General features: G+C 34.7%; 1 protein-coding gene and 1 long non-coding RNA gene across 2 annotated transcripts in view; both read right to left on the reverse strand.

The window, feature by feature from the left end:
* Positions 1 to 10,000, reverse strand: part of IGSF10 (immunoglobulin superfamily member 10) — a 92,702-nt gene that overhangs the window by 45,623 nt on the left and 37,079 nt on the right. The gene's annotated exons all lie outside the window — the stretch shown is intronic.
* Positions 9,204 to 10,000, reverse strand: part of LOC147012865 (uncharacterized) — a 1,774-nt gene continuing 977 nt past the window's right edge. The window contains exons 3-4 of the long non-coding RNA XR_015051094.1: positions 9,649 to 9,706; positions 9,204 to 9,359 (exon numbers count right to left, since the gene is read on the reverse strand). This is a non-coding gene — a long non-coding RNA (uncharacterized LOC147012865). The remainder of the gene's footprint in view (positions 9,360 to 9,648; positions 9,707 to 10,000) is intronic.

The raw sequence follows: 10,000 nt of genomic DNA on the forward strand, positions 1-10,000 counted from the left end.
TCCTTACAAGGGAAGAAAGCCTTCAAATATTAGAGAAATGTTCAAAGGATTGTTGTTTATATATTATTCATGAATGTGATTTTTCGGGGAAATATCAACTGGGAATATTGTGCTAAATAAAATAAAATAATGGATTATCTTGAAGTTAAACGTCTGAACTTAGGATAAAATATAGAATTTGAAAAAAAAGCCAATAATAAATTAAATAACCTGTTTTCCCAAATATATAAATGAATGATTTTTTACCCATTTGGGAAAATAAGATAAAATTTGACAAACCATAAAAAATCTCCCAAATTCATTAAGATGCCTCATAGTTGGTTCAAGTGGATGTGGAAAAAACCTGCTTACTTTTACAAGATGATCCTCACTCCCCAACTTTCTTTAGATTATGATAATTTAATAATTTTCACAAAGTCGAGTTTTCAACCTGAGTATCTAACTACTCTCACAAGGTTTTAATGCTAGTCTTCAAAAAGAAGATATAATCGGTTTATTTAAAACTTCAAAAAAACCTAAATGTGATTTTAACATTGAAAGTGCCAATACAACTATTTTTGTGATACACAGAGATGTAAAAAAGAAATCAAAACCGATGTTAACTTGTATTCTGAGTGATAATCTGGATGATATACCGTCTCCCCCAAAGATTTGGATAAATCCAAAAAGAACCTCGTTATCTTTGGATTAGGTGTGTTAATGAGAGAAACCAAACGGTAATGGACAGCTACTACACAAGAGGGAGAGCGATTCTTCTTCTGTAATTGCCCATTTATCTTAGTCAATCGTACTTTTCAGCTTCCTCGTCAGTTCCATCAGAAACAATGCTAATACTTTTATTTTATTTTAAGAGTTGAATTCAATAGATATAAACAATTTTTGGAGAGACAATTGTTCTACATTATGTAGTAAAAAAGAATTTGAGGATTACATGGAAACACACGACTGAAAAATATAAATATATTGTTGTGAAACAAGATGAGATATTAAATGATATTTTTTCAATAAATAAATGGATGCAAAAAAAAAAAGAAAGAGCCGAAGATTTGGGGAACATCAAGAAGTTGGTTTCCAAAAGTTGTAAAACAACGGGAAGACATAAAGAAGAAACTGTGAGACAGAAACTAACGGAGGCGAAAAGCTTATTTGAAAAAGAAAACAAGAGAGATTTTTTTTTGAAAACCCCACTTTTTAAAAACTTGGGAAGGAAAATGAAAGATGTTTCCACATTTCCCACAGTAGGAATATACTCCTAAAGAGAAACTTCAAATGTTAAAAGATTTCAGTCAAATGGACGGAGGAAGAATTAGAGCATTTAGGAGAATTAGAATATGATAGATGAAGGTTTATTTCCAACAACTGGAAGAGAGATTAATGCGACCCCCCTGAGATTATATTGTGAATGCTCTTCAAAAACAATGAATATTCAGCTGGGTTCAAAAAACCAAAGTACAGGACTCATTTCCAACAGAACAATCAGCAATGATTTCATCTTGTTCAAGAAAAGGTATTGATATTTAATGAGATGAATTAAGGTTCTTGGGTTCTGCTCAACCCCCTGTTAAACTAACTCCCGAGATTAATGTTTTCTTCTCACAAAAAGATGGAAGACTAAAGGTTCAACTGTGAGGGATGAATCAAAGTATATTGATAAACCATTGGATATGGAAAATAATGATGATAGAGTATATATTTAGATCCTGCTAGAACACTCTAAATTATAAGGTTATTCTTTTCTGGTAAAAAGTAGGAAGAATGAGAAGGAGAAAACACATTATTCAGGCTTTAAAGTATCCTTGGTTCAGGTGTTAGTTTTCTTCCAAATGACCCATCGCAATTAGTTAATAGACTGTTATTGTTGTTAGGCAGTAGAGAAGGCTGGAAATAACAATTGTTTTAATGAAGCATAAATGCAGCCATTTTAGACCAGTTGATGAACATGAAAATAATTAATAAATCTCAATATAAAGACATTTTATCTCATATTAAATAAGATGAGAAGCACAATCCTGAGTTTTAATTTCACAACAAGCGACCACACATCTTCATTCCCATACCCACTACAACTTGACACAACAAAAGAATATGAGGCATCTTTATTGTCCATGGAAACTTATAATACCTTATTTAATATAACCGAGAAAAATGACAAGTTTAGTTATAATCCAGGAAGTAGATACAAAGCGATAACAGTCTCACCCGGAGCATATGAGATTTCTCAAATATCTTCCGAAATTGCTCGTCTTATGAAAGAACAGGGTGATGAACCAAAAAAATATTATTTATAAACATTCAAAACATACTTCAAAATCAACGATTAAAGTTAAAAATAACTACAAGGTTGATTTCACAATTGATAATTCATTTAGAGAGTTATTAGGTTTCTCCTCAAAAAAGATTGAAACTAATGGGACGTTTTTACAGTGATAATGTCATTCAAATATCCTCAGGAATAAATTCAGTGTTAATTCACTGTGATTTGATTGATGGTGCTTATAATGATGGAATTAAAAACAAATACAATATTTTCATTCAGCGCATACTCAACCCCAATTGGTTATAAATTCAATATGGAGCCCAAAAAAATTTGGTTTATCTACCTGTGTCAGGAAAAACCATACACAGAGTAAATTTTAGGATAACCGACCAAGATAATCGTGTGATTTCTTTTAATGGAGAAGTTATATCCATCAGAATTCACCTACGTGAAGTTTTCCAATAAATAAATACGATGGTTAGTGGGAGGAAACACGAGTTGGGAAAATATAAAATAATTACAGGCGATGGGATGTTCCTTTCCCCATACTACAAGGGTGAAGGTATGTATCTTGTGAGGATACTATAAACCCTAGAGACAAAGGGGTGTTGGACATCAATTTAGAGGAGATGGGATAATTGATACTCTCATGGGTATTGGTTCAACTATTCTTAAACATAAAGATCTAATTGGTTCAACTGCTTCTGCTGTGGAAATGTAGCAGGTGCTGTAAAGAGTATAAAAGATGCTCAGGAAAGAATCTCATAAATTACAAGCAATAAAGAAATTAAGAAAGGCAAAACTCAGTTGTCCCCCCAAGAACGACAGAAAATAATTCAAATACTTGGATCAGGGTTTCAAAAGTTTTAACATCTTTTTTTCCTAAATAAATACAAGTATGGAAGCAATTGATAGTATCTATGATTTGGATGATACTATTATTATCTCAAACTCCACTAAAAAAAGAAGATTACTTCAAGGTAAATGCAATAACTGGAACAGACTGGAATACGAATGGTACAAAAAGTTTTGAAATAAATAATCAACAAACCTATTTGAATCTCTCCGAAAGTTTCTTGTTGTGTAAATTTAAATTCACTAAGGCTGGGAATAACACAAACGCTACACTTGTAAATGATTTCTTCTGGAAAATGTTTGATGGTGTGCGTTTGTATATTGGAACACAAGAAGTTGAAGCGGTTGATTATGTCTCTGCTGTATCTGAAATGATAAAATTTACACTCTATACATTCAGTGATAGAATGGAAAGGGGTCTGTCGAAGGTTTTATTCCTGATATGTCAAAGAGAACAAACACAGACCCTGGGTATACTCAAAGGAAAGGAATGTATAATGATGATACAAAAGCAGAAAATAGTTTTACTGTGGCAGTTCCTCTTAAAGGTATATTTGGATTTTGTGATCATGATAAAGTTCTGTATGGCCTTAAAATTAGATTTCAACTACAAAGGAATGATAATGAAAATCGATTGCTTTTTGGTGTTGGTAGTGCTTTTGGTGATCAGAATAAATTTGTAATTGAGGAAATGAGTTGGTATATCAGTGAATATACTCCTAATCTTAAAACAGAAGAGATGTTGAATCGAAGACTTAACTCAAAGAAACCACTCAGTGTATCATACCTCAAAAGAAGATGTCAACACGTTAAACTCAATCAAACAACTTACACGTGGAATTTGGGTGTTCTGGAAGGAAAGCCACGATATCTGTGGATCATTTTTAAAAAGCCAGATGGTGATACTGCGACTGATAAGAATAATGCATTGAGTGATAATGCTAAGGTGAAACAACTTCGCGTTTCTCTAGATGGAACATTTTACCCACGAGATAGATTGGGAAATTAATTGGGAAAAAAATGATTTTGCTGGAAGCATACAAGTCTTACCAAAAAAGGTGTGTGAAAGTAATGGAAATAAAGAACCTATTTTTGGATATGACAGCATTTAAAAGTTTGTATACAATCTATGCGTTTGACCTGAGCGCTCAAAAGGAAACTATAAAGTCTAATCGAGTGGATACTTCCCTATACATTGAAAGAGGAGAGAGTGAAGAAGTTGATACATATTGTTTGCTTTTGGAAGAAACAGAATTGCAGATTAATACAGATAATGGTGTGATGATTAGTCTCACATAATTTTTTGTTAAATAAATGAGTGGCAAAGTACCAACTGGGGTATATGTTAATCAAATCAATCTTCATAAACTATCATCTTGTGTTCAAAATCAAAAGCCTTGTACGATTAACGTTAATACAATTCAGAGAAAAAGGAGCAGTAAGAATTGATGTTTTTCTCACAAGAGAACAGGTTAAAATCTTGAATGACACTGGCTCACTTAAAATTAAAATGACAAAACCAATGTTGAAAAAATATTCAATAAGAGAGACGAGTGGAGGATTTCTCCCATTTCTAATTCCTTTATTTGCAGGTTTAAGTGCGGTTGGAGCATTGACGGGTGGTATTTCAACAGCGGTGAAAACTGCCAACGAAAGGAAGGCTCAACTCCAGGCTCAAAAAGAATTGGAAAGACATAACAAAGAGTTGGAGAAACAAATTAGTGGAAGTGGTGTAATTGTCGATTTTGCTGAAAAACTTGAAGGTCTGCCTGATAAAGCGAGATTGCTAGTTGGAGATATGCTTTCTTCTATAGCACAAGCAGGTGTAAAATTAACGAAAAGAGGTAATGGATTATATCTTTCTAATAAATAAATGAGCATTGATGAGTGGTTGAAAGAATTTGGAAAGAATACAACATCAAATTTACAACTTGTCAAATATTGTAAGAAATTAAAAATTCATAATGTGGTTATTTGTATGAGAGATGAATTAACAAATGTGCCGAAACATACAAAGAATATTATTATGAACTTAGAAGATAATAATGGGAACGGTTCTCATTGGGTTTGTATTTTTAATAGTCAAGACAAATATTATTTTGATAGTTTTGGTCTTCCACCACCTGTTGAAGTCATAAAATTCTTACAGAATGGTGTTTATCAAACATTTCAAGTCCAAGAATTAAATTCCAAGTGTTGTGGCCAATTATGCCTATATGTGTTATTTCAACTCAACAAAAATAAAAATTTTTATGATATTATTTTTAATCTAATATAAATGACTTATGTTGGTAAAGATGGTTCTATCTTTGGTGTATCTCAAGAACTGGATATTGATTTATCAAATTATTACACAAAGGCACAGGCTGAACGACATAAATATAATATAACCAAAAATATTAACATGAAAAATGCTTATAAATTAAAAAATTATCCAAGCCCGACTGACGCGAATGACTTGGTGAGATTAAGCGATTTATCACAATATATATATCCTTAAATAAAACAGCCGTGTATTCCAAAGATACAGAAGTGTTGATATTATCTCCAGGTCATACAGAATTCACAGTTCGAATTAAAATAAATTTTTATAAAGAAGGGCGTATCGTTTGTATGAGAATAGAACAATGGGGGTATGATATGAATGATTTAGGGTATAATTGGTCATTTAAAATTAACCTCGAAGACCTGGAACAATTAAATCAGTCTCGTAAGGAAGAATATTATCCACTTGGTATCGAGAATGAGTTTTGTGGGGCTACGATTAGTAAACAACAAATAAAAGAATTTAATAAGGGTAAATATAATAATGGTTTTGCCCTTGTTTATCTCATGAAAACAGAAAAAACAGGATTATATATAATAAGTAAGGAAATACAAAATGATTTAACTATGGGAAGATGGGGAGGTGTTTCGTGCCATAATATTATTCTAACATATATTTCTAATACATAAATGACAGCAAGAAGCTTCCAAGAAAATTATCATTTCTGTGTCCAAGCATACCTTCAAGAAAAGGGTATTCGGTATTTTAATAAATATGTTCTACAACATAAGAATGAGGTATTTTCAATAAAAGATTGGCATTATGCTGATGTTGATAAACCGACAACTTTAGATTTAATTTAGAATGTTAAATAATGAAAAAATTATAAAGTTAAGAAAAGGTAAGGCTCTTTTAGAAATTCAAAAGAAATTTTATTGGTTTCCTGTTGTAAAAAAAATTATTTTGGATACAGGAATAACAAGAAATCCTGATGAATATATGTATAATATTCTATGGGGTGTAAGCGATTCAAGGATAGTAAGGGATGAGGAAGGAGTTGAAGAAGAGAGGGAAGAGGAGGAAAAGGAGAAGAGGGAGAAGAAAGAGAAGGAGGAAAAAGAGAAGAGAGAGAAGGAGGAGAGGGAGAAGAGAGAGAGGGAGGAAAGAGAGAAGAGAGAGAGGGAGGAGAGAGAGAAGAGAGAGAGGGAGGAGAGGGAGAAGAAAGAGAAGGAGAGGGAGGAGAGGGAGAAGAAAGAGAAGGAGGAGAGGGAGGAAAGAGCGAGACAAAATAAATATCAAAATATGGAAACCAGTGAGATTAAAAAGATTATGGGTATTACAGAAAATAACTCAACCCACCGAGGAGGAAAACAAAGAATTGATGTCTATTTACAATACTTTCGACAAGACTATTGACATCGAGAAGACAGGTATTTTAATTCAAGTTTTTCATTTTTATTTTTTTTCTTAAATAAATGGGGGAGAGAGTGAAGGCATTTCTAAGGATTCTTTATGTTTTAAAAATTAAGATTCAAATGTGCATGTTGGAAACTAAAAAGGTTTTTGCACTCTGCAGGAGTTTTTCTCATAAATAAATGAGTTATTGTCTCAAATGTAAAAAAGAAAACTAACACTAAAAATATTTCATATATTAAAAGTAAAAATAACAGGGTTATACAAAAAACGTATATGTTCGGTGTGTGGTTCAAAAAAAAAATCAATTTATCTCCAAACACAAACTAGGAGGAGATATACAAAAGTTTTTATCAGGAAGTAAATTTACAACTACTGGAATACCAGGGGAATTACATCTTCCAGGGTATTCTTTCTGTGGTCCAGGCACAAACTTGGATAAAAGATTAGATGAGGCAGACAATCCTAAATCCTGGAGTAAACCAATCAATAGAGTTGATGAAGTGTGCATGAGACACGATATTGATTATGGGAATACCACAACGTTGGAAGAAAAGCATGAAGCCGATAGAGAAATGTTGTATAATTTGTCTCTGATACAAAATCCAACCTTGAGAGAAAAAGTTGATAGGTTCATTGTGAAGAAGATGATTAGTGCTAAATTGAAACTTGGACTTGGAAATTCAAAAAACTTATAGGCTCTAATGATGCCATTAAGACTGAAGAGCAATTAGCTGATGAATTACATAAACCAATATTCACAAAGTTTCAGAGAAGGAAAGTTTATTCCAAGGAAGTTGATTATATCTGGTCTGCTGATTTGATTGAACTCAATAATGATAAGGGGTACAAGTATGCTTTAACCGTTATTGATTTGAGGAGTAGATATGCGTGGGTTGTACCATTAAAAAACAAAACAGGTAATACTCTTATGCTAGCTTTCCAACAGATATTTAATAACAGTAAGAGAAAACATAAAAAATTGTTGACTGATGAGGATAGGGAGTTTTATAACAAGACATTTATGAATTTTCTAAAAAATAACAGTATTACATTATACATTACCTTCAATGAAGTAACGGCAGTTGTAGTTGCACGTTTTAATCGTACCTTAAAAGAGAGACTATATAAAAAATTCACACAACTCGGTTCACAACAATGGTCATCTTTTATTCAAGATATTGTGGATAAGTACAATGACACGATTCACACATCAACAAATATGAAGCCATCAGAAACATTTACAAAATTAAAATATGAAAAAGAGATTAATGTCAGAAAACCTAAGTTCAAAGTTGGTGATATCGTAAGAATATATAGGTGGAAATCTCATTTTGAAAAAGGTTATACGAAAAGATGGACCAACGAGCTTTTTAAAATTGTTGATGTAATAGATACGGTTCCTTGGACTTATAAGATATATGATTTGGAAGGGAAGAGATTTTAGGTTCATTTTATTCACAGGAATTACAAAAGACAAAGATAAATTGAAATTTTTTGACTCCGCCCCTTTGGCTCCACCCACACAAGCCCCCGCCCACACAAGCCCCGCCCACACAAACCCCACACAAACCCCACCACACACCCCCCACAAGCTCCAATAAATTGAAATTTTTGACTCCGCCCCTTTTTGAATCGGTCCACACACGCCCCTCCAACCGAAACCCCGCCCACACAAACCCCACACAAGCTCCACACAAGCTCCACACAAAAACTCCACACAAGCTCCACACACACAAACCCCACACAAGCTCCACCCATATTCATCATATTCACATAATTAGTGATTAGTTAATTAGTTCCCCACACACACAACATGTTTATTTAATTAAAAAATTATCCCCCCATCCACACAAGCTCCACTCATCCACCCATCACCCCATCTCTCCACTCACACATTTATCCACACAAACCTCATCCACATAAGCCTCATCCACATTCACCCCTCCCACACAAGCTCCACCCACATAAACCCCTGCCCATATAAACCCTGCCCACATAAACCCCTCCCACATAAGCCCTGCCTACACAAGCTCCACACAAAAACTCCACACACATAAACCCCTCCCACACAAGCTCCACCCACATAAACCCCGCCCACACAAGCCCCACCCACACAAGCCCCACCCACACACACACCCCGCCCACACAAGCCCCTCCCACACACACCCCACCCACACAAGCCCCCACCGAAGCCCCGCCCACACAAGCCCCGCCCACACAAGCCCCACCCCCCTCATCCCCCTGTGCGCCCCCACCTTTGACCCACCACCTCCCTCATCCCACCCCCCACCCTTCCCCACACACACACATGGGGAGGGGAGGGATGGGATGAGGGGGTGATGGGTCATTGGGGGAGTGCACCTACCCCCCCCCCCTCCCCCCCAACCCCCCCCACCTTTACATCTCTTTTATTCTTTTCTTGTAATTCAGAATCAAGTAATTGTAAACAAAACAAATATAATTTATTAATATTGAAAATATTAAATATTCATTTGCGAGAATGTATAATCTTTCCCAGCAATCTTCTTCAGATGCCTTGTGATTTCGAAACTCAGACACCATATTCTGTTTTGAAACAAAAAGTGGATAATAATTAGGTTCTATAAAGATAATTACATGGTAATATGAATAAGCCTCGTTGACCACTGAATTAACACACCAGGAGCCTGTCATCCTTTCAAGGTCAATAAAATGAATTCCAGTGTACTGACAAAACCACGTCCAAACTAATGATGCAACCAACATAAGGCGACATTCTAAAGAGAGAGTGATATTAATAATAATTCAGAAATATTTACCTCCAGAAAATCATGTGTTGTACGAGTGATATTAATAATAATTCAGAAATATTTACCTCCAGAAAATCATGTGTTGTACAAGATTGCTTCAACAGCTGATGTTGTGCGATAGTGCTGAAAAAAAAAAAATAATAAGTCAAGGGTATAGATGAAGAGACAGACAGGGAAAGCAACACACACACACACACACACACACACACACACACACACACACACACACACACACACACACACACACACACACACACACACACACACACACACGCACACACACACACATACACACACACACACACATCGACACACACACGTGCCTCACCATTGGTTTAATTCATTCGAGATCAGAGACCAGTCATTATAAATCATTGGCCTCTTCAATAAGAGCAGAGAGAGGTAGGTAGAAAGACA

This window comes from Eptatretus burgeri, chromosome 14, assembly GCF_056783735.1.
Source record: "Eptatretus burgeri isolate ZD-2024b chromosome 14, Ebu_testis_v1, whole genome shotgun sequence".
Lineage (NCBI taxonomy): Eukaryota > Metazoa > Chordata > Myxini > Myxiniformes > Myxinidae > Eptatretus > Eptatretus burgeri.